The 24,236-nt window shown below is 38.2% G+C and overlaps 1 pseudogene; it reads right to left on the bottom strand.

Moving 5' to 3' along the window:
* Positions 1-559: 559 nt before the first annotated feature.
* Positions 560-15,043, bottom strand: LOC107814579 (late blight resistance protein R1-A-like; annotated as a pseudogene).
* Between the last annotated feature and the right edge of the window lie 9,193 nt (positions 15,044-24,236).

Raw genomic sequence — 24,236 nt, forward strand, 5'->3', positions numbered from 1 at the left:
TCATTCTCCAAGATGGACATTATTCTTTTATTCTCCAAAATCTCTTTTATTTTTGATTTTGAGAAATCAAAATCTCAACTTTTTCTCTCAAATTTATCGATAGGCTCCTGTCAAAGTGTCCGAAGTCAGTTGACCGTATCCGGGACGTATCCCGCAACCGTCCCGATCTCGTATTGGGACGGGGACGACATCAAAATCGAAGAGTCCGCGCAACTTAGGTAGTGACACATATTTTGGCCCATTGTTTGATATCAAAGTTTCAAGGTTAGAAAGATAGATTATGGATGATGGAATTGATCTCTGCATAGTTGCCGCAGGAAAGTACCTCAAGTAAACTAGATCAGTGGGGAAAGAATCAATACGAGTGAACTCCAAATCTAGCACTTTCAGAAACTTGAAGCTGTGAAAAATGTGGGAGGCCTGGGCAATTGCAATGCAATTAGCATGCAAAATTATAGAGCCAACAAGTGACCAAGACGAGCTCCACTCACTAATACGATACTTGTAGAGATTTAGGAAAATTTCCTTTTTTTTATTATTCCACATATACCGTACAGAATGCAAATTTATACACCTAAAAAATAGGAATGATGACTATGGACAATTACAACTATACTAAGTACAAGTGTGCCATTTTTTAATATGTTATCCTATTCATTGTTTCCACTATGACATGTGCATCTATAATTGCATTTGGATATTGATGTTCCGGAAGGAACAAGTGCCTTACAGCTGTATCCACTATGCTATAAAAATGGACTGGATGTGTTAATAAATTGGGCCAGACCTTATGACATATTTGGGCTTCTAGTATTTTGTTTATTTGGACCAATATGTAATATTGGCCCAGTTTCTTGTTTGAGCCCGATAGCCCCTGAATCATATGTGCCGGTCTTCCATTCTCTAGGTCATTTGAGACACTTCTGCTTTCATCTCTTCTTCATCTTCTTCTTCGATTGCAGCTGCTCTATGTCGACCAGCTCCTGATTTAGGGGCCAGGTTGTTGATTTCCAGTCCAACACTCTTCACTATAAATGGACATGCGATGAGCAAGTTTCTTTTAAGAGTAAACGTGTGAAGAAAGATTGTCATATGGATCCCTGTGAATGTAGAAAGTAATTAGTAAAATTATAAGATTGAGTGACAAACATAACTTTAATAAAGAATGAAATGAGTATGACTAACTAATTGCTGTATTACCATTTTATCCACTGCACAAGATTCTCTTCTTTTGCTCTTTCCTTGCAAAAATCATGCAACAGGTCGTGAATGCGACATTCTTTGATCTTACCTCCAGAACTTCTCTTAGTCCCCATCACTAGATTTCTTCCAATAAGATTCTCCAAATCATTTTCTGCTATATCCTCCAAACTCTTGCCTTTACAACTCTTTACAAATCCTTCGGAGATCCAAAACCATGTTAACTTTGAAACATTAATCACACTATTATTTAGAAATACTCCAAAGTAAAGTAAGCAAGACCTCAAATGATAGGGTAAACTCTGATAACTATGTCCTATAATGGCCCTTGAGTCATTGTGAATATGGGGACCCAAATTTTTGGCCACTCGTTCCCAACAATCTTCTTTCTTCTCCATCTTTGCCAGAATACCGGCCACCAAAACAACTGAAGAGGCAGTTGACCACACATTTTTGCTATTTGTTGCCCATTATTCATTAGAGGTAGGGAGCATCTTTCTTCCTCACACTTTTTTTCTGAGTAATTCCCAACTTTCATCATCTTTAAACATTCGGAAGGAGAATGGGATCACCTTCAAATCTAACGTAACTGGCAACACCACGATTTCTTGTAGTTATAATGATTCTACTTCCATTATTGGCATATTGAAAACAACTTATTAGATCATCCCACACACTAGCTTCCCACACGTCATCAACAAGGATAAGATATCTTTTGTAAAATAAAGCTTTGCGAAGCTCATCAGCTAATTCATAAGCGTGTTTTTCTCTACTGTTAGAGTCCTCACCAATAGCATCACTTAGTATCACCAGTAACAAGTCCTTGCGTGAATATACTTGAGAGACACAACATTGTGCGCGAATGTCAAAATGGGAAACAACTAACCTATCAGAGTAGATTCTGTAGGCCAATGTTGTCTTGCCTAGGCGCGGCATGCCAACAATTGAGATAACATCTCGCCCTTTGGTTCCTTGTATTAGTTGGTCTCTTAACTTTTCTATGACATCCTCGAATCCCGCAACTTCTTTATTCATCCTTGGAGTCCTTGCCAAATTTGATGACATATGAGTTGTGCCTACATTCATAGCATCCTCTACTATTTTCTTTTCCTGAGTCTTTGCTACCTCTCCTCTAATAACAGTAATATCCTCCATTATATCCAATAGCCAACGCTCGAGGCACCAGACGGGAACTTCTTTGCTTATAACAGCATCAACTATGTATTCTATCTCATATGCTTTACCAATCAATAGTGTAGGACAAGATTGAAGTTTGTCGTCCTTTTAGTGGATCTCTTCTACAAGATCGATCTTCGAGAAAAGGTTGCAAGATTTCGAGTTCCATCTGAATATTTTGAAGTTGTTTCCCGACAAAAGCGAGTGAATCTGAAAAGAGGCCTTGGAACTCCTTCAGGTTGTTTAAAAGGAAATCAACATAGCCCAGTCCATGAATCTTGGGCAGGTTAGACTGAAACACTTTCCCACTGATGAGGTAGATCGCTGTGTTTATACACTCAATGTTGTTCAACAAATCAGGACATACTGCAGGGTTCACTTCTTCCAAGGCCTTGTCTTCCTTCTCCTCCTCGCCTTCATATAACGAGTAAACTAGAAGTCCGACATCAATAATCACGGTGTCAATATCAAGAAGAAGAAATTCAAGATCTTGTATTGACAAATGGATGATATTGGCTCTCAAGAAGTTGAGCATCTTCAGAAGCATTGGCAAATGATCCTTCCAAGCAACTCTCTGGCTAGAGTTACTATTGTTTAACCAAAAATCTGAGTCTTTCGTCAAAGCTAGAAATAAAGAGAAATTCGGGTTACTGATAATCTGGAGACGAAAATAATAGAAGATTTCTGAGAATAAGTAGTTTTGTATTTCAGTGTAATCTCGATAATATTTCGTGTCAACAGATGTTGAGTCCTTCTCCTTTTATAGTTGATTCTAGGAGAAGATGTAATGCCTTTGTCTTAATGAGGCAATTATGAGCAATAAATGACATTAAAAGAAACGTTACACAGTCATTTCTATTTAATTCAAATATTCTAACGTATTTGATATTTAATGCTGTATCTAGACTCTTTTACGTCATCAGATTCGTATCTTCAACTTCTTTCGATCTTCGGTCTTTAAATGACTCGAATAGGTACGAGACGCGTACCTATTTGAGTAACAGTTCACACCTATATTGTTTTCTTCCCCCTATCTGTTGTCTCCCGTGCCTCTTGGCTATTTATTGCGTTTTGACCTTTTGACCAGTCCACGTGTCATGACACGTCATCTTCAATATTCAGACTCAGTTTTTTCCCAATACAGATAGTCCCCCCACTTTTCCTTTATTTATCAATTAAATATTTGGAAAGTGGATCTTCACGAAAAAAGAATTTTCGCCGTAATCAATACTATGTCAGTACTGACGCTTCAGTTGTCTTTTCTATTTAATGCTTTGCACACGTGTCACCTTCTGATTGGCTTTGTAATTCTACAGCCTTTTTTTCAAGGCTTCTTCATCCCCTCTATTCACGAAGTGATAGTTGCTTTTATTATAGGATTTCCATCATTACACTTCTTTGTTTGACGATTGCTATTATTTACCTATTTAACCCTCTTTTCCTTTAGTTCATCCTTTCTCTGTAATGGCGTCTCCGAATCCTAACCCTAAGAGAATCCCAATTCTTGATAACTTCCCCAACGCCCCTGTAAGACATAGAAGGGGTAGAGGTGGCAGGCTTCGTAGCCTAGGATCCGTTTGTGGTGGTTCCTCTGGTTCCATCACTCCTTCTTCTAGTTTTGACACTATTTCTAGAGGTTCTATCACTAAGAAATCCTCTTCTAAAGGTAAAGAACTTTCTGAGCCTCTTCAAGAGCCTTTAGTTGAGGAAATAGTACCCAATGACTTATCCTTTGAGAATGATAGAAAATCTCTTCGTGAACAAGTTGTTAATTTAGAGAAAGCTGATACTTTTCCTTCTCTAATCACTGAACCTTTGATTTCTATTGTTCGAAAAGATTGCAACTGAAGAAGTGATCTTCATATAGTGATCCCTAATCCAAACCAAAGAATATCTTCTTTTAGGATTGGATTTTCTTTTGTTTATACTTACCCCTTTTCTTTGGGATTTATTCCTGCTATTGACCCAGTTATACTTGATTTCTGTCACTTTTTTAAAATTTGTTTAGGACAAATTGGCCCCCTTGTATGGAGAGCAGTGGATTGTTTGAGGTACTTGTCTGTAAAAGCCAATGTTAGCTTTACCTTCCCCTACCTTATTCATCTTTACCACCCCAAATTATTCCTCCATGGGGTTTTTACTTTAACTGCAAGAAGTAAAAGGGTCTTGGTAAGCCCTGAAGATGACAAGGATCGTGGGTGGTACACTCGTTATGTTGCTGTACGCATAGTTGATTTGGTGGGTGAAACAAATATCCCCTTCCCTGAGAAGTGGAACTTTGCACGTAAGTGTTTTTTTACTTACCGTACCTATCTTTAAGAATTTTAATTTCTTTTATAATTTCGTCTCTTTTTGCTTTTCTGTAGCAACTATGGGAGATGTGGAACCCGTTCCTAATTTCCGTGGTTGGGTAGATTTAATCTTGAAAGCCGTGCCTATGGAGGCAAGAACTTGGAAATCCATTTCCAATTTACATGGTTGGAAAGTGAAAACTCACGGTATGCATCTCTTTATGCTTTTTCGTATGTTAAGTCCTTTCTTGTTTCTAACTTTTTTCATCCTTCTTTTTGTCAGGATTTGCTATTCGAGGAATGACAACTGAAGTAGCTATTGCCCTTCGAGCCTCTTCTGGTACTTCACTCTCTTTGGAGAGAACTCAAGCTACGCTATCAAAGAGGAAAGTTGTAGAAGAGGATTCTGAGAATGATGAAGATGAAGACACCTCTTTAATAGCTAGACCAAGAGTTAGGAGACGCATCGTTTCCGAGGATGAAGCTGAAGTTACCCCTGTCCGTGCCTCTCTTATCGAACCTGTTCGCATTCCTTTTGATGATATTCAACGTCTCTTTGTTGGTGGTTTTGAAAGTGGAGAACTAGGTCTAGTTTTAGATGAAGTTCCTTTTTCTTCCTCTGTTCCCATTCCTTCTATTCCTCCGCTGGTTTCAAGTGCTTCCTCGTCCGTTCTATCTGTTCCTGCTCCCTTATCTATTTCTGGTCCCTTGCCTGTCTCTGCTCCCTTACCTGTTTCGAGTCCTTTGACTCCTGTTATTTTCACTTCTTCTACCGCTCCTCCTTCTATAGCTACCCTCCCTCTGTTCAACATGCAGAGGAGGGTTCCAGTAGCAGAAGCTTGGCTATGAGGAGCGTTACACTTGAAGTTCCTGCTAATAACAGTCTTTTAAGGAAGTCTGGTGGAGCAGATGCCTGACTTAGGCCTTTGATTGGAGATATTGAGAAGAAGAAGATGAGCAGTCACAGTTGCTTAACTCCGGTGAATGACATAGTTCATTCTACTTTGAAGGTATTTTCTTTCTACTTACTAACAAGTTTTTTTTATTTCTAAATTCTTACTTCTATGAGTTGTCTCTGTAGGCTAACCTCATTGGTACAGAATTGATGGGAAGAATTTCCCTTCTGGAAAAGAAAACTCGTGAGTCTGAAAAGTTTATCCACGAGGCTGAGGAAATAGCCAAGGGAGCCCAGCTAGAAGCAGATAATTGGAAAGAGCAGTTTGAGAATACTCAGGGAACTATAGAAGAATTGCAAGAAAGTAGAAATCACCTGGAGCAGCAAAAATGAAGTCTGACTTCTGAGGTAGCAGTTGCCAAAGCTTCTTCAAGTCAATTTGAAAAAGACAAAGAGCGCCTTGAATGTTGCTTTTTAGGTCAGTTATCAAAGTTAAGTGAAGAAATCAGAGAACTCAAGGCACTCTTGAACAAGAAAGAAGAATATGCAGGAGAATTAGTGCAGAACTTGACTCAAGTTCAAGCTGATTTAAAGATCTCCTCTGACAAAGTACATGCCTTAGAAAGTTCCCATGCCTCCCTTGAAGCTTCCCATGATTCTCATTTAGCTGAACATCAAGTGTTAAAGAATGATTTTGCTATGTGGGAAAGGGAGTATGGACTTCTTGAGGAGAAGTTTGATTTAGAGGTGAGTTGGGCTTTCTTAAACTCTCGTGGTGATGCTTTAATGGAGGCCAGACAAGAAAACTTTGACTTAGACTCAGAGTTGGCCAAAGTTTTAGAAACCATTGAAAGAACCCAACAATCATTTGACTTTCCTTCTCCGGCAATTGAAGTTCCCGTGGCTAAGGAACCTGTAAATGACGAAGTCGTTGGTGTGGCAGTTGAAGTTGAAGATGTTGCAATTCCAGCTCCCGAGGGTAAAATTTCTACGACTCAGTCTATGGAAGCTGAAACTTCCGTGACTCTTGCTCCCCTCGTTGAACCTAACACTTCAAGCCCAGCTGAAACCGCTCATGTTGCTGCTTCTTCAGAAATTGTCACCGTGCCTGTGACTGTTTCTGAAAGTGAAATTAATATTGCAACTTCTGATGTGCCAACCCTTTTAGTGACCAGTTAAATTTCCAGTTTTTACTTTCTTTGTTGGATGATGGTTTTATCTCTTAGTTATTTTTTTAAGGGATTTTTTGGTGAAAGTCCCCAGTTATCATAATGGGGCACTTGTATAAACTTTTTGTTGACTAAGTTTCTACTTAGTCTTTTTAATTATATCAAGAAGTTTGTTAGTACTTCAATGTGCTTTATTCTTGCCTTTTCCTTATCTACTTAGGACTTATAGAATAGTTTAGCATTTTTATCCTTTGAAAATGCTTTATGATTCTTCTCATGACTTATTAACATGAGGTTTATAAAAGTGGTCCCTTTTATGTATCGACACTTAATGAAGAAGACGTCTCAACTTCATAATGGTGTTATAATATGATGAAAGAAATAGGAACACACATGTTTTGTTTGAAACAACTTTGACAAGTTTTTATTCATGAACTTGGACAAGCTTTTGAATATTACATGTATTGAGATACATCTATAACTTTCTCATAACTATTTTCTTGTAACAGATTTTTATAAAGTAAATACTATTCAACAAGGTTTTTCCTTATAAACTGTTTCAATACATAATCATGACCCTATCTTAATGTATTAGGAAGAGTTTCAGAGGTGATTCCGTTATTCTCATGGGAAAGAACACTATGATGAATGTTTTGCATCTTCCTTTATTTTGATAGGAAAGAACACAATGATGAATGCTGAGGTTCTGTAACTTCTGCTCGACACTTGTTTCGATTTACGTCTCCGTCTTACCGCACGTATTTGTGTACAATATGCAGTCCCCCAAGTGTTTGAGCGCTGAAGTATGAAGCCTCGAGCACTTGTTTGTTTCTCACAATTTGGTCCTTTTTCCTGAAAACAGAGAAACATACGGGACTCGGAGGTGCGATTAAAGATGAAGACTGCCTAACCCGTGTGTATTTCCATCTGATTAATTTGTAACCCTGGGCTGTGAATTTTAGAATATTCCATTTTGCCGTGCAGGTCGTGACTCATCATTTGGCACGAGTTAGGGTTTTTGCCTAGCATCTAAAATCGTTAGTAAAATTTTAACAATTCAAAGAAATATTCTAATATAGCGATACCTGATCGTAGGTGCTTTCTCAGAAATAATATCTCTTTAGGTGGACAACATTCCAATGCGAGGGTAGAACCTTGCCATCCATTGTCTCCAACTCGTATGCTCCTTTTCCCGCAATGTCACGAACTCTGTAGGGTCCTTCCCATGTTGGACTTAGTTTTCCTGAATTAGCAGCTTTTGTTGATTGGAACACCTTTTTAAGCACGAAGTCCCCAATTTTAAAGAATCTAAGGCGTGCTTTCCTGTTATAATACCGTTCAATTACTTACTTTTGTGCTGCCATCCTTATTAATGCAGCTTCTCTTCTTCCTTCGAGCAAGTCAAGGTTCACCCGCATATCTTCATCATTTGATTCCTCTGTTGCTTGAACGTACCGTGTGCTCGGTTCTCCTATTTCAACTGGAATTAAGGCCTCCGCACCATAAACCATTGAAAATGGTGTTTCTCCCGTGCTTGTTTTTGTCGTTGTACGATAAGCCCATAATACTCCAGGTAATACCTCAGGCCAATTACCTTTTGAATCCTGTAACATTTTCTTCAAGTTGTTGATAATGACCTTGTTTGTGGATTCCGCTTGTCCATTACCCACTGGATAGTATGGTGTAGATGTTATCCTTTTAATTTTCCAACTTTGAAAAAATTCAGTGATTTGAGCTCCTATGAATTGTGGACCGTTGTCACACATGATTTCCTTTGGTGCTCCAAAACGGCATATTATATTTCTCCAAATGAAGTCTTTAACTTCCTTCTCTCGTACCTGTTTAAATGCTCCTGCTTCTACCCATTTAGTGAAATAATCTGTAAGTACAAGTAGAAATTTCACCTGACCTTTTGCTTGTGGCAATGGACCTACGATATCCATTCTTCATTTCATAAAGGGCCACGGGGCTATAACAGGGTGCAATAACTCAGCTGGTCTATGCATATTATTGCCGTATCTTTGACATTTATCACACTTGTACACGAAACTGTTTGCTTCTTCTCCATTTTAGGCCAATAATACCCTGCCCGAATCAGTGTTTTTACCAGCGACCTTCCTCCTGCGTGATTTCCACAATGTCCTTCGTGTACTTCCCTCATCACATATTCGGTTTGGGAAGGTCCGAGACACCTTGCTAATGGCCCACTGAACATCTTTCGATAAAGATTTCCTTGATGTAAACAGTAACGAGCAGCGTTTTTGCGAAGTACATAAGCTTTTCTTTTGTCAGCAGGCACGGTTTCGCACTGTAAAAAAACAATAATTTCGTTTCTCCAATCCCATGTTAAATGATTAAAATTTACCTCGTTCTTATCAGGTTCGAGAACGAAATGAAATAAATGCACGACTGAAGCATTTGCGTCGTTTGCTACGTCTGCTGCAGATGCGAGATTAGCTAAAGCATCTGCCTCCATATTCTCATCTCTTGGGATCTGCATTACCTTCCAAGTTTGGAATTGCTTTATTAGTTCCCGTACCTTTTCGAGATATTCTTGCATTCGTGTCTCCCTGGCTGTATAAGTCCCCAGCATTTGATTGACCACGAGTTGAGAATCACTCTTGATTATAATCTGTGTTATGCCGAGTTCTCGTGCCAATTCTAGACCTGCAATTACAGCCTCATACTCTGCTTCATTGTTAGTTATAGAATGACATTTTATAGCCTGTCTAATAGTCTCACCTGTAGGTGGTACGAGAACTATCCCTAGGCCTGCTCCTTTTACATTGGACGAACCATCAGTGAATAAAATCCAAGTCCCCGGGTTTGCATCATTAAAAAATTGTAATTCTTTTTCTGCTTCTAAATGCATCCCCTAACTAAAATCAGCTACAAAATTGGCTAATAATTGAGATTTTATAGCAGTCCTAGGTTGATAAATGATTTCGTATTCACTTAATTCTATAGCCCATTTTGCTAGCCTCCTTGACAATTCATGTTTATGCAAAATATTTCGTAATGGAAAAGCAGTAACTACAACAATGGGATGACATTGAAAATAAGGTCTTAATTTTCTAGATGCCATGATCAAAGCTAATGCTAATTTTTCTAGTTGTGGGTATCGTGTTTCAGCATCTAATAAAGACTTGCTTACATAATAGATAGGAGATTGTTTACCTTGGTCCTCACACACTTACCGCAACTTCTGACACAGCCAAATAGATGATTAGCTTTTCTCCTTCTTTTGGTTTTGCCAATAGTGGTGGATTTGACAGGTAAACTTTTAAATTTCTAAGGGCTTTTTGGCAATCTTAGTTCCATTCAAAATGATCTTGTTTTTTGAGTGCGGAGAAAAATTTAAAACATTTTTCTGAAGATTTGGGAATAAATCTCCCCAAAGCTGCAATTCTTTCCGTTAGCGTTTGGACTTCTTTTTTACTCGTAAGGATATCAGGGATCTCCTCTATTGCTTTGATCTGAGAAGGATTTACCTCAATACCACGGTTAGAAACGAGAAAACCCAAAAATTTGCTTGAGGCAACCCTAAATGCACATTTTTCTGGATTGAGTTTCATATTAAATTTTTGTAAAATTTCAAATGTAACAGATAAATGAGAAATATGATCATGAGAATGCTTGGTTTTGACGAGCATATCGTCTATATATACCTCCATGGTTTTTCCTAAATGTTCTTGGAACATTTTGGTGACCAACCTTTGATAGGTTGCTCCAACATTTTTGAGACCAAAGGGCATTACTTTATAACAGTAAGTCCCCGTGTCTGTGATGAAAGAAGTTTTTTCTTCATCACTGGGGTCCATTTTAATTTGGTTGTACCCTGAATATGCATCTAAAAAACTCAAAAGTTCATGACCTGCAGTTGCATCAATTAACTGATCTATATGCGGTAAAGGGAAAGAATCTTTTGGGCAGGCTTTGTTAAGATCTATATAATCCACGCAAACCTGCCACTTACCGTTTTTCTTAGGTACAACAACTGTATTTGCTAACCAATTAGGATACTTTACCTCGCGGATTGACCCAATTTTCAATAGCTTTTGGACCTCATCTTGAATCACCTGATTTTTGAAGGTACCTTGCTTTCTTTTCTTTTGCTTTACTGGTGTGAAGGATGGGTCTTTATTTAGTTTGTGAGCCATCATATCCGGTGGTATCCCTGTCATATCAGCATGGGACCAAGCAAAATAGTCCACGTTAGCTTTTAAAAATTCAATCAACATACCTCGCTTGTCTGAGCTTATATTGGCTCCAACATAAACCTTCCGTTCAGGCCACTGCTCAAATAATATCACAGCTTCGAGCTCTTCAATTGTTGTTTTGACATTTTCATTCTCTTCAGGTTCTTGAATTGTATCAGGTCTCGAGTCTAAATCTGTCTTTTCTTGTTTAGTTGAGGTTTGATCCTTGATACCTTCAACTGTTTCCTGTAATTGTTATTTCTCTTTATTTACGGTGCTCATATCTGTTACAGCATTGATACTTCTGGCTGTCTGCTGATCCCCACGAATTTGGCAAATTCCCCACGGTGATAGGAATTTAATAACTTGATGTAGAGTTGATGGGACAACATCCATATCATGAATCCAAGGTCTCCCCATGATCATATTGTAAGCCATTTCCATATCTACTACCTGAAATTTAGTTTCTTTAACAACACCTGCAGCAAAAATTGTTAGAATTACCTCTGCTTTTGTTACCACACTTGAATTGTCAAACCAGGACAAGGTATGCGCCTTAGGTATCATTTTGTCTTCAGCTTGCATTTCACGTAATACTCTTAATAGTATAATATTTACGGAACTTCCTGGATCAATCAAAACTCGTTTTACATTAGTATCATGTACAAGTAAAGATATTACCAATGCGTCGTTATGTGGTGTCATTACTCCTTCGGTATCTGCATCATCGAAAGAAATACTTTCGTTTTCTAAAACCTGCCGTACCCGTTTCCCGTGTGTTATCGTTACTTTAGAAACCTTGTTGGAAGCCGTATATGTTACACCGTGAATATCTTCTCCCCCACTTATAACATTCACGGTTCTCTTGGGTGAAGGGGGCTTTGGTGGCTCTTGCCTATTTTTCATATAGGCTTGCTTACCTTTCTCACTAAATAACTCAGTGAGATACCCTTGTTTCAATAGATGATCCACTTCACTTTGTAAGAATCTACATTCTGAAGTTTTATGCCCGTGATCATTGTGGAATTCGCACCAATGGTCTGGATTGCGCCTATTTGGATTTGACCGCATCTATTTTGGCCATCGTACTTTATCTCCCATGCTCCTCAAAACAGCTACGAGCTCAGAGGTAGTGACATTAAAGTTATATCCACCAAACCTTGCCTTTAAACTTCTGTCATCATCTCGTGACTATTGTTTGTTTCGGTCATGTCTGAACCTTGATGAAGAACCAGATTCCTTGTTCCTCGATTTTTAATCATATCGTTGACTATCCTGCTTTGACCGTAAGTCATTCCCTGTAGGACCTATGTATGGATCGTACCTATTTTTACCTGATCTTTTTTCTGTTTCTGATCTCCTGGATTTGCTCCTTTCTTTATGATGAAACTGAGGTACAGTATCTTCCTCAATTCGCAACTTCGTACTATACCTGTTATAAACGTCATTCCACGTGGTTGCAGGGAACTCTCGAAGGCTTTCTTTAAGTTTTCTCGTGGCGTCTGAACTTTTGTCATTTAAGTTGCTTGCAAAAGCTATTGCAGCCCAGTTATCAGGTACACGAGGCAAAGTCATCCTCTCACGTTGGAATCTATCAACAAAATCTCTAAGCAACTCTGTGTCCCCTTGTTTAACTTTGAAAATGTCTTCCATTCTTTTTTCAACCTTTTGAGCTCCTGAGTGTGCTTTAATAAAAGAATCTGCAAGCTCAGCAAAAGAGTTTATAGAATTTTCAGGTAAAAGAGAATACCAGGTTAATGCACCCTTGGTGAGTGTTTCTCCAAATTTCTTGACCAACACTAATTCAATTTCTTGCTTGGTCAAGTCGTTGCCTTTTACACATGTAGTAAATGCAGTTACGTGGTCGCGTTGGTCTGTTATGCCATCATATTTCGAGATGTCAGACATTTTGAACTTTTTAGGGATTGGAAGGGGAGCAACACTTGGTTTCCAAGGTTGTTGTGAGTATTTATCCACATCCACTCCTTTGATTACAGGGGGAACTCCAGGGATTTGCTCGATGCGCTCATTTTGTTCCTTAAGCTGTTTCTGCAAAGTTAGTATTAAATTTTGCAAATGAGAATTATTTGAATTACCTGGTTCTCCTTCCTGTGGTTCACTAGGGGTTCCTCCAGAATTAACAAGGCCAGAACGAGGATTCTCCAATGTATTATTATTATTAGGTGTAGGTGTTGGTGGTGCAACAAGTAATCAACTAACTAGAGCCTGAAGAGCTTTGCTAACCCGTGCATCAATTACTTTTTATAAAGCTTCATCTGCCCCTTCAAAATGTTCAGATTGCTCTTGTTGATCAACACGAGATTCAGGAGCAGGAGTGCCTTCGTGAGATTGACGTGGTGAATTTTTGGGGGAGGGAACCACGTCAATGTTCTGTAAATCTCCTTGATTTTGATGGATTTGATTTTCATGGTTTCCCAAGGTGTTTTCACTATTATTGTTGTTGTTGTTATTGTTGTTTGACATGATGATAACAACGGATAGAATGTAGCTTAAAAGAAAAGATTATCAGTTTCCCGGTAACGGAACCAATTTGTTTAACCAAAAATCTGAGTCTTTGGTCAAAACTAGAAATAAAGAGAAATTCGGGTTACTGATAATCTGGAGACGAACATAATAGAAGATTTCTGAGAATAAGTAGTTTTGTATTTCAGTGTAATCTCGATAATATTTCGTGTCTACAAATGTTGAGTCCTTCTCCTTTTATAGTTGATTCTAGGAGAAGATGTAATGCTTTTGTCTTAATGAGACAATTATGAGCAATAAATGACATTAAAAGAAATGTTACACAATCATTTCTATTTAATTCAAATATTCTAACGTATTTGATATTTAATGCTGTATCTAGACTCTTTTACGTCATCAGATTCGTATCTTCAACTTCTTCCGATCTTCGGTCTTTAAATGACTCGAATAGGTTCGAGACTCGTACCTATTTGAGTAACGGTCCACACCTATGTTGTTTTCTTCCCCCTATCTGTTGTCTCCCGTGCCTCTTGGCTATTTATTGCGTTTTGACCTTTTGATCAGTCCACGTGTCATGACATGTCATCTTCAATATTCAGACTCAGTTTTTTTCCAATACAACTATGAGTAGATAGCTCCACCAAATTGTGTAGGATAGTCTCCACAAAGTTGACTTCAATTTCAGCTGAATACTCATTTTGGATATTGGCATAACATCCTGATTGTATTTCCGCCTTTAAATCTTGCAGGACACCAACATAGATCTTGCGAATGCACGGTTGAATGGGCTTGATCCTCATCTGCAACAAATCAGAAAGCAAAGTATTTATTTTCTCTGGAGCCAAGTCTTGTCTTCCCCCTCTGACAGGGCCTTTTAAATACAACTAGGAAAGAATTGTTGCGTCGCCGGACACAGCTAAAACATGATTTAAGAAATTGACATGAGGTTGGCTCTGAATCTCTATGGACCTCTCTGAAACAAAGCAGATGAAAGTTTTCAGCAATTTCAATTCCTTTAGAACATCTTCTATACGTTCCTTCATTTCCGGAACATAAAGAAGCGAGTAACGGGGATCATCAACCTTCACTAGATTGCAAAGATTCTCCACGACAGTATCAATGAATTCTGTTACAAATTTGGCTGGAATTGGTACTAATGATATTTTAGGAAAGGAGTATTTGGCTCTAGTTGCCATTTCAGTCAACCAAATCTTTTTTTCTACCTCAGAGGCATAGTAATCAAAGTTGTAGGGTCGGTAGATTTTAGAAATGTGAAGTAGAGAATCTTGAAACAAAGCTTCAACTTTCTGAATGAGATCTAGGATGTCGGGTTCATCTGTGAAGCTATGCAAGCTGATAAAAATATCCAGGAATTTGAATTCTCGTTTAAAGAACTTGACTAAACCTATGGAAGCTATAGGGAAGTAGAAACCATTGTCAAGCTGTTGTAGGCTTTCGAAAAGACGATTCTTTGAAGACAGATATTCGTTGGAAGACATCTCTCAAAAGTTGTGATTAGAAGAAACTGTAATGAACTTGAACTGTAAAGAGGAAGAAGCAAAACAACTTAAGCTTCAGATCTGACAGCTTGAAAATTTATTTTGTCAATGTGGACCCTCAATAAGTTTTGATAAACTATTTTGTTTAGAGAAATTTGCATGGTTCTTATTAATTGTCACGTTAAGGATAGTAGACTTTAAGCAATTGCCAGCCTTCTTCCTTTGTCAACAGTTCCTATAGAATATATTCAATATCTGCAGCTTATGGTGATTGGTTGATGAGTTCAGTTTGACCTCTTGACACTAGGGAGAAGCCACAAATATTTTAGAATTCAATGCTAGACAGTGACTTAAAAATTACTACAGTATTGGCAAAATAAGTATGTTCCTTTTCTGAAATCTGTTGTGTGATTGCGTCTGAAAATGTTTTTAATTGTAATTTTCTTTTTTTGAACTTGATAACTAGTTTTCTATAAGCCTAGAGACAAAATCCATTCATATACATTAGTAAATTCTTATAAATATATATATACTCATTGAGAGCATTTTAAAAGGAATCTATACAAGTCACTGTGGAAGATAAATGTTACAGGTTTCTGATTGACTGGTTCAGTTGGTTGTCTGATTCAGTTTATCTCTAAGTAACTCGCTTAATCGTTCCAATTTATTAGTTTACACAGATTAATTCTGAAGGGGCAAACTGCATAGACTAAAGTTTTTGGGAATTAACAGTCTACTTTGTAAGATGTGCAAGTAAGGGAGAGATAGGGGATGACATACTGAAGGTATGAATTAATAGGGACTTTTGTTGTGTACTTCCTCCGTTCACTTTTACTTGTTCACTATACTAAAAATACATTTTTACTTTTACTTGTCTATTTTAGCAAATCAAGAGAAAGATAATTTTTTTGTCTTGTTTTACCATTATCATTAATTACTCGTTCTAAAAGTTATTTCCCAAAATTTTTTAAAATACAACCATTATTAGGGGTTACATGATAAAATATATATTATAATTATTATTTCTTAAGGGGTGTGAAAAGTCAAATGTGAACGGAGGGAGTATAATACTATCCCAACAGTGTACCAGCAAAACTTGGCATAATGAATTATCAACTATCTATTAATGGTTCCATTCTTATACCAAAGTAGGCATACTCTCTATTTGGTATAGAGTCCTGATTCAAGAAGAATGCTTTAAAGAGCTGCAAGCACAATGCAAGTAAAATCCTAGACAGAATGCTTTAAAGTGCTGCAAGCACAATGCAAGCAAAATGCAGTCATTAGATATTATATTTACCTGAATCTTAAAAGAGAAGAAAGCAGAAGATGTAAAATACTGTTATGTTCTTTTATTGTATGGCAGACCATTTATACAGATATGTACAGCAGATGCAGCAACAAGATAAACTTGAAAAATATAACATCTATCAGAAAAGAGCCTAAATAGGAGAAGAGAGTTACAACAAATTCCTAAAGATCAGTAACTACAAAATAGAATTCTACAGTAGTAAAGAATCCTAGAGTAAGCAGTAATCAGCCGTTATTACGCCCCCGCAAGTTGGTGGTGTCAACAACACCCAACTTGGAAAATTGCTTGACAAATGAGGCTCTTGGAAGTGGTTTCGTAAGTATATCTGCCACTTGATTAGCCGAGTGAAGGTGTTGAACTTCGATTTCCTTGTTTTGAACTTGTTCACGAACAAAGTGAAAGTCAATAGCAATATGCTTCATTCGACTATGGAACACCGGGTTGGCGCAAATGTAGGTGGTACTGACATTGTCACAAAAGATCTGAGGAGTGGCTGATATATGGAAGCGAAGCTCATTGAGTAAACTTCTTAGCCAATTGGTCTCAGAGACAGTAGCTGCAACAACCCGATATTCTGCTTCTGTGGAGGAACGAGAAACAGATCTTTGCTTCTTAGAGGACCATGATATCGGAGAGCTGTCAAGGTAAACAACATAACCTGTAGTGGAGGTTCGATCAAGAGGATCTTCAGCCCAGTCAGAATCCGAGTAGGCTAGAAGACGATGATCACGTTCTTTAGCAATTCGGAGACCAAACGAAGATGTCTGGTGTGTTGCGGAAGCCAAATATATATAGTGTGAATGAGTCACAACTACTATACCAAAAATTATGGCAGCCACTAAATAATAAATAAGACAATGAAGCAACAATAAAAGGAACACCAGAATTTATGAGGTTCGACCAATTTTGCCTACTTCATCAGACACAACCAATATTTTATTCCACTCCAAAAATACAAGTGAAATAATACTAAAGAGAGAAGATACAAATGCCTTAAGAAGATAAGAAGGCAAATGAGAGGTGTGTTTAAATCCTAAACATTAGGCCTCCTTTTATAAGGGAAAAATCCCAACAATTTTTCTCCCCAACCGATGTGGGAGTTTGACAACTTCAACAAATCTCCACCTTGGCAAAATTCCACATCTTCAATTTTTTCTTGATAACAAATTTTGGTTGTGTCTTCATCTTCAATCTTTAGTGTTCAACAATGTTGATCAAATCCAAACAATATTGAAACTTGACCGCAGTCACCACTTTTGTCAGCATATCAGCAGGATTCTCTGTAGTATGAATTTTCTTCACCGTGATTCCACCTTCTTCTATGATTTCTCGTACGAAATGATACCGAACATCAATGTGCTTCGTCCTTGCGTGATAAACTTGGTTCTTCGCTAATTGAATAGCACTTTGACTATCACAAAAAATTGTGATACCTTTTTGTTCAACACCAAGCTCCTTTAGCAATCCTTGAAGCCAAATTGCTTCCTTCACAACCTCTATAATAGCCAATACTCTGCCTCTGTTGTAGACAAAGCAACTGTTGACTGTAAAGTAGACTTCCAACTAACTAGTGCCTTTGCAAAAGTAAACACATAACCAGTAGTTAATCTTCGTTTGTCCAGATCACCCACAAAATCTGAGTCACAATATCCAACTACAGACTGATTGTCTTCCTGCTTAAAAACTAACCCAACATCTACAGTATTATGAATATACCGTAGAATCCACTTCACATCTTGCCAATGCTCCTTTCCGGGATTATGCATATATCTGCTAATAACTCCAACAGCTTGTGAAATGTCAGGTCTCGTACAAATCATTGCATACATCAAGCTACCAACAACATTTGTGTATGGTACCTTTGACATATATTCTCGTTCATCTTCATCTTTTGGTGACATAGTAGTACTTAGCTTAAAATGGGAAGCAAGTGGAGTACTAACTGGCTTAGTCTTCTTATCTATGCCAAAACATTGTAGTACTCTTTTCAAATATTCTTTCTGAGATAAACAGAGTTTCTTTGAACGTCTAACTCTTATTATCTTCATGCCAAGAATTTTCTTTGCCTCACCCAGATCCTTCATCTCGAACTCCTTCTTCAGTTGAATCTTCAACTTATCAATTTCTTCCGAATTCTTGGAAGCTATCAACATATCATCAACATATAGGAGAAGATATATAAAAGAACCATCTTTAAGCTTGCGCAAATACACACAATGATCGTATTTTCTTCTCTTGTACCCTTGCTGCAACATAAACTTGTCAAATCACTTGTACCATTGTCTAGAAGATTGTTTCAATCCGTACAACGATTTTTCAAGTTTGCACACCATATTTTGTTTTCCAGCAACTTTGAATCCTTCTGGCTGAGTCATGTAGTTTTCCTCCTCCAAGTTTCCATGTAAAAACGCAATTTTTACATCCATCTGAACTAGTTCCAAATCCAATTGTGCTACTAAAGCCAACATAATTCTAATGGAGGAATGTTTTACAACTGGAGAAAACACTTCATTGTAATAAATTCCCTCCTTTTGAGCATATCCTTTGGCCACCAATCTTGCTTTGTATTGAACATCTACTTGGTTAGGAAATCCTTCCTTCTTTGCAAATACCCATTTGCACCCAATTGCTTTCTTTCCCTTCGGGAGATTGGCCAATCTCCATGTATGATTCTGATGAAGGGACTGTATTTCATCATTCATGGCAATCCTCCACTTATCTTCTTCTGAACTTTGGACTGCGTCTTTATAAGTGGTAGGAACATCATCAGCTACAATTGAGGTTGCACAAGCAACCGTCTCTATGAGACGAACAGGTTTCGTTATTGTTCTTTTTGGCCTGCTGGTTGCTATTGATTCAAGTTGTTGTTGAGGTTCCTGAGTTGGAATCTCTTCTACTGGCTCTCCTTCTAGAGGATAATCTTCAGTTGTTTCCTCCTCTGCTTCTTGTGTAGGAAAAATAAATTTTCCCTCAAACTCCACCTGCTTAGAAGCACCTTCATTTTGTTTGGTATCTTCTGTTACCTTATTTACCATATCAGATTCATCAAAGGTAACATCCCTGCTGAATATTACTTTTTTTGTCATAGAACACCATAAGCGATATCCTTTGACTCAGAAGTAATTCCCATAAAAATAGCCTTCTTTGCCCTTGGATCCAATTTTGACTCTGTCACATGATAATATGCAGTTGAGCCAAACACGTGCAAAGAGTCATAATCTACAGCAGGCTTTCCATACCATTTTTCAAATGGTGTCTTGCCATCAATAGCAGCAGATGGTAGACGATTAATGAGGTGACATGCATATGTAATTGCCTCAGCCCAAAATTCTTTGCCCAAGCCAGCATTGGACAACATACACCGTACCTTCTCCAGCAAGGTCTAGTTCATACATTCTGCCACTCCATTCTATTGTGGTGTATATCTAACAGTGAAGTGTCAGACGATGCCATCATTTTCACAGACCTTATTGAAATAATCATTTTTGTATTCACCTCCATTGTCTGTGCAAATACACTTGATCCTCCTGCCTGTTTGATTCTCCACCATCGTCTTCCATTTGAGAAAAATTTTCAGCACTTCATTTTTGCTTTTCATTGTATACACCCACACTCTTCGGGAAAAATCATCAACAAAGGTTACAAAATAGTTCTTCCCACCCAATGAAGGTGTTTTGGAAGGACACCAAACATCAGAGTGTACATAATCCAAAATACCTTTAGTATTATGGATTGCTGTACCAAATTTAACTCTTGTCTGTTTCCCTTTAACACAATGCTCGCAAAACTCCAAGTTGCAAGTCTTTACCCCTTTTAACAATCCTTGATCTGATAGAGTCTTCAAGGATTTTCCTCCAGCATGTCCCAAGCGCATGTGCCATAGCCTGGTTGCTTCTGCCTCTTTTTCGTCACTGGATGTTACTATCGCTATCCCAATAACTGTACTACCGCGATAACGGTACATGTTATTGTTCTTCCGATTGGCCTTCATTACCACTAGTGCACCGGAGCATACTCTCATCACTCCATTTTCTGCAATGATTTTGAACCCTTTTAATTCTAGGGCTCCCACAGAGATGAGATTCTTCTTCAAATCCGGTACATATCGAACATCTGTTAATGTTCTGATCATTCCATCATGGTTCCTTAATCGTATTGAACCAATGCCATATGAGGTAAGAGGGCTGTTATCCGCTGTGTGGATGACTCCATATTCTCCTTCTTGAAATTCCACAAACCAGTCCCTGTTGGGACACATATGATAGCTACAAGCCGAGTCCATCAACCATATGTCTGATGATGTTGATGACTCTGTTGTAACTAATGAGAAGTCTGAATCATCACAATCAGCTACATTTGAATCCATAATGGCCTTTCCATTGTTATGTTTGGCCTTATTCTTCAACTTCAGACAGTCTTTCTTCCAGTGCCCCTTTTCTCGACAAAAGGCACATTCATCTTTGCTAGGTTTAGATCTTGACTTGGATATTCCCTTCTTTGTCCTCATTTGATTTTGAAGACGACCCCTTACAACCAGTGCTTCTCCTTCTCCGCCCTTTTGTTTTTCTCCCTTTCTTTGTTCATAGCTGTACAAAGCCGAACAAACTTCTCTGAGAGAAATTTCGTCACTCCCATGTAGTAGAGTAGTTTCAAGGTGCTCGTACTCATCAAGAAGTGATCCCAATAACATCAAGGCCAAGTCACTATCATCAAAGTTGCATCCATATTTTGCAAATCTGTGACCAACTTATTGAAACCGGTGATATGTTCGTTCATTGTGGTACCAGGAACATAGGTGAAGCGAAACAGTCTCTTCTTCATGTATAATTTATTTTGACTATTTTTCTTCAAAAATTTATCCTCCAGTGCTTTCCATAATTTACTTGCAGAAGTTTTCTTTGTGTATGGATATTTCTGCTCTCTAGCAAGGTAGGATCGAATGGTACCGCAAGCAACACGGTTGATAATTCTCCAATCTTCTTCTCCAATAACATCTGGTCTTTTTTATTCAATGGCAAGATCTAGCCCTTGTTGAAAAAGGACATCTAGAACATCTCCTTGCCACATCCCAAAATGTCCGGATCCGTCAAAAATTTATACCACAAATTTCGCATTTGACACAATTCTTGTCATAAGCGAAGACGCCAATGATGACGTATTGTTGACACTTGATGTAGATTCTTCTTGTTTATTGTCTCTCATCTTTGACACAAATATTATTTAATTGCTGACGACAAAAATCAAGATTATTTTCTTTCTGGTGTGGAAGATCAGACTAAGTTGCAACCACAGAGCATACTCAGACAAAACCTTGACTCAGTTACCAAGATAAATCTTTTCTGATGTGGAAGATCAGACTATGCTGCAACCACAGAACATACTTAGAAGTACCTTGGCTCTGATACCAATTGTTGCGGAAGCCAAATGTATATAGTGTGAATGAGTCACAACTACTATACCAAAAATTATGGCAGCCACCAAATAATAAATAAGACAATAAAGCAACAATAAAAGGAACACCAGAATTTACGAGGTTCGGCCAATTTTGCCTACTTCCTCGGACACAACCAATATTTTATTCCACTCCAAAAATACAAGTGAAATAATACTAAAGAGAGAAGATACAAATGCCTTAAGAAGATAAGAAGGCAAATGAGAAGTGTGTTTAAATCCTAAACATTAGGCCTCCTTTTATAAGGGAAAAATCCCAACAATTTTTCTCCCCAACCGATGTGGGAGTTTGACAACTTCAACATGGTGAAGATACCGAAGAAGACGCTTCATGGCTGTCCAATGAGATATTAAGGGTTGGTGCATGGACTGTGAAAGTTTTCTAACAGCAAAAGCAATGTCCGGACATGTACAGGAAAGATAATGAAGTTTACCAATTATCTGCCTATAAAGAGAGCCATCTACTAGAGAATCTTCAGCAGATTCTGGGAAAATAACGGTAGAAGCCATTGACTTTGGAACACCCTTGCAATTGTGCATATTAACTTCCTGTAACAGATCTATAATGTATTTTTGTTGAGACAACAAAAGGCTACCTGAATAAGAAAATACTTCAAACACCAAGGAATAATGAAGTTGACCAAGATCCTTTAGTGAGAATCGGGTTGCAAGATTTTCAATAATGCTTTGAACACCACGAATTTGATTGCCCGTAACAATTATGTCATCAACATAAACTAGTATATAAGCAGTAAACTCAGAATTATGCATGATGAACAATGATGAATCAGATTGGGATTTGATAAATCCTGAAGCAACAAGATAATTTTTGAGTTTAGTCTACCAAGCCCTGGGAGCTTGTTTAAGGCCATATATAGCTTTGTGCAGCTTGCAAACATGTGTAGGATGTGTAGAAGTTTCGAAACCAGGTGGTTGACGCATATAGACCTCCTCATCAAGACGACCTTGCAGGAAGGCATTATTGATATCAAGTTGATGGATGGGCCAACTCTGTTGTGTCGCAATTGCAAGAATGAGTCAAACAATTGCGGGCTTTATCACAGGACTAAAAGTACATTGAAAATCAAGGCCAGGTCGGTGTGTGAAACCTTTGGCAACTAGGCGAGCTTTGTACCTGTCAATAGAACCATCAGGATGATATTTAACTCGAAAAAGCCACTGACAATCCACCATGTTTTTCGAAGGATCACATGGTACCAAATCCCATGTCCGGTTCCGAACTAAGGCTTCAAATTCATTTTTCATAGCTTCATACCAGTGTGGGACTTGTTGAGCTTGCTTATAGGTTCTAGGTATGGAGGAAGTGGTTTGAACAATAGTGTGAAATTGTTTGGGCTTAAGGCTGTTGGTTTTAGACCGAGTAATCATATGATGAGTGGACATCAATGTAGAGTCAGAGGCAACAGGGGAAGGTTGTGAGGCGATGGAAGGTCCAGTGGACTTATTTCGGCATTGTGGATTGAGTCTGATCCTTCAAATGGGGAGAAGGGTGAACTGGTGAGGCAGAACGATTTGGTTGAGAGGAATCATGGCTGGCAACTGAGATTGGTGTGGCAAGAGGAGGGGGCAGCAGAGATGTTGGAGAAGGAGAGGAAGTTTCAGATAATTGAGTGTCGACGCCCCCTTTTTCTATGGGTCGAAATCGGGTATACGACATTGGGAGGACAACTCTATTCCCTTTCGAGAATTGGGTTTAGAAGTTGAAGAGTCGCCACCTAATGATTATAGTGCATTAGGACAATTTTTAGAAGAGTTTAAGATGAAGAGACCAGAGATTAGGGTAAAGGCTAGAAATTATCTCGAGGGGAAGGTGTTAGGCACCCCTCAAGATCCACTAGTGTGGTCCCGACCATGTTACAATTGTGACTTTACAAGTAAACAATCAAGGCTCAAATAAGGAGGGCTTCTCACATACGTTTTGGAAGTAGGTTGAAAGTTTGAAAATAAAGAAGGCAGAAATTTGAAGAAATGATTTTAGACAAGTTCTAAAAAAAAAACAAAGGGGAGGGGGTCCTAGGTTTGTGAACAATATGGATCACATCAATGCAATACCCAGTAATCACTCCTCAGAAGAGGGGCTACATGAGATATTAGCGCATCGGTCATCATCTCCATATTCTACCCTTCCCGTCCTGTAAAGGTTATTTAAAACGCGTGATTTGGACACGAAAACTTATTACGTGCTATCCCGTCCCATCCTAAAAGTCCTAGAGGGTATTTTGGACCACTATTCTTACAAGGTAAGGACTAGGCTGAACTCTTAGGTTTAAAGGACAAAATGCTAAGCGACATACATAACAAGTAGGACTACACATAAAGGGAACGCAAAGGCAAATAAAAAGCTCACAGATCCCTCCACAAATAAACATGTAATCAACACGTCTCAAACACATTTAAGGTCTCAAAGATAGGAGTTTTCAGAAAACAGGAATAGAAAACAGCAGTTGAGTTTAGCGACAGATAAAAAATCATTAAAGCATGGTTTTTGAAAATCAAGTAGTGACAGTAGCTTAACGAGGTGCTGGACAAGTATTCAAAA

The sequence above is a fragment of the Nicotiana tabacum genome, chromosome 20 (assembly GCF_000715075.1).
Source record: "Nicotiana tabacum cultivar K326 chromosome 20, ASM71507v2, whole genome shotgun sequence".
Classification (NCBI taxonomy): domain Eukaryota; kingdom Viridiplantae; phylum Streptophyta; class Magnoliopsida; order Solanales; family Solanaceae; genus Nicotiana; species Nicotiana tabacum.